At 36.8% G+C, this 1,936-nt stretch overlaps 1 protein-coding gene and 1 pseudogene across 6 annotated transcripts in view; both read right to left on the bottom strand.

Moving 5' to 3' along the window:
* PHF8 (PHD finger protein 8) overlaps positions 1–1,936 on the bottom strand; it is a 137,531-nt gene that overhangs the window by 34,423 nt on the left and 101,172 nt on the right. The window lies entirely within an intron of this gene.
* The window catches only part of LOC109396387 (etoposide-induced protein 2.4 homolog pseudogene), a 4,046-nt pseudogene continuing 2,228 nt past the window's right edge, over positions 119–1,936 (bottom strand).

Here is a 1,936-nt window from a genome sequence, read left to right as displayed (position 1 = left end):
GTCGCCAGCGACGGTGTTGGCTGCAGCCCCTGCTGCAGTGGGTTGCCATGGGCTACCGTGTAGCCAGCAGCCAGCGTGAGCGGCCAGCAGCCGCTGTGAGCGGCCATCCAGAAGCCGGCAACTGATCTGCCTCACCCGGGAAGAGCACAATGATGGTGCCAACTTGGGCCAGTGAAGCAACGTCCTCCACAAAGAGACTGAAGAACAAAAAGGGTAGCAACTTGTCTGTTCCCCTTCCCCAATTCCCCAGAGCTGTTCCCATCCCCCAATTCCCCAATAAAAATCTTAAAAAAAATTCAAATGCATGAAACCATAACTATAAATCTATGTCAATAGGAACTCTAAGAGATCAACATATAAAAATCAGTGTGTTTCTATACACTAGCAATGAACAATCTCTGAAGGAAATTAAGAAAACAATTCCATTTATGATAGCATCAAAAAGAATGAAGTGAGTCGGAATAAAATTAACCAAGGAGATGTAAGACTTGTATACTGAAAACTATAAAACATTGCTGAATGAAATTAAAGACCTAAATAAATGAAAAAACATGCCATGTTCATAAATTGGATGTCTTAATATTGTTAAGATGGCAATACTACCCAAAGCATTCTACAGATTCAATGCTATCCCTATCAATATACAAATGGCCATTTTTGCAGCTATCCCTATCAATATACAAATGGCCATTTTTGCAGAAATAGAAAAGGTAATCCTTAAATTTAAATGCAGTTGCAAGAGACCCCAAAGAGCCAAAACAATCTTGAAAAAGACAGAGTTGGAGGATTCACATTGCCCAATTTAAAAACTTACTACAAAGCTACAGTAATCCACATATTGTTGTACCGGCATAAGAATAGATATATAGCGCAATGGAATAGAACTGAGTGTCCAGAAAGAAACCCATACATCTATAGTCAACTGATTTTTGACAAGGGTGCCATGACCACTGAATGGGGGAAAGGAGAGTCTCTTTAAGAACTGGTGTTATATAAAAGAAATATACATTTTTTAAAAAACAACTCAATTGATAAATTCAAATGGAATACTACAAATTATTTAAATAATCCAAATGAAGGCATGGAATGAGAAATAGAGGAGCAAAAGGCAGAGGTAACCAAGAAAAAAAGAAAGAATAAAATGGTAAGCCTTCATCTGAATGTATCATTATTTACATTAAATGTAAATGGTCTAAGACACCAATTAAAAGATAAAGATCATCAATAAGGAACTTTTTTAAAACCAAAAGACTCAACTAAATGCTGTTTACAAGAAACTCACTTTAAATATAATCGTATAGGTAGGTTAAAAAAAAGGATAGTAAAAGATATACCATACTAACACTAATTAAAGCTGGATTGGCTATATTATCAGACAAGGTAACTTCAGATCAAGGAAAATTACCAGGGATAAAAAGTGATATAACATAATGACAAGAGAGTACAATCAATAAGAAGACATAATCTTCTTTTTTCAGATTTAATGGGTTTAATAAGTTTACCCCTTCAGATCCTATTTGCAGCACCCAATATTCTTTTGCAACACCAGACAGAATGATATTGGCTGATAGTAAATTTCAGGCCTCCAGAGTTTAAAAGTTCAGGTTCTCTGAGTATTCTGCGTTGCAGTGGCACTTGTCCAAAATTGGTACCTCCCTGTAGTTGGGGAACTTTAAATATACCAATGAAAAAAGCTTTTTCTTTTCCCCTTCAAGGGGAAGAAACATCACTTTTCAAAACCCAGCAGATCTGGCTGTGAGGTCTTTCCCCCTGTTCTACCTCTTCAGGCTTGTTTTCTGCAGTGGAGCAAAAGAAACCAAAATCTAACCTGAGTTACAAGAAACAAAACAGTAATGACTATGAAAGGAGTGACCAGAAGCAACTGAGATACTCCTTTACCTCCCTCATCCAATATACGAAAACAGAAAAACAAAAA

This window comes from Hipposideros armiger, unplaced genomic scaffold, assembly GCF_001890085.2.
Source record: "Hipposideros armiger isolate ML-2016 unplaced genomic scaffold, ASM189008v1 scaffold_518, whole genome shotgun sequence".
NCBI lineage: Eukaryota > Metazoa > Chordata > Mammalia > Chiroptera > Hipposideridae > Hipposideros > Hipposideros armiger.
This window is presented reverse-complemented; position numbering and strand designations above follow the sequence as displayed.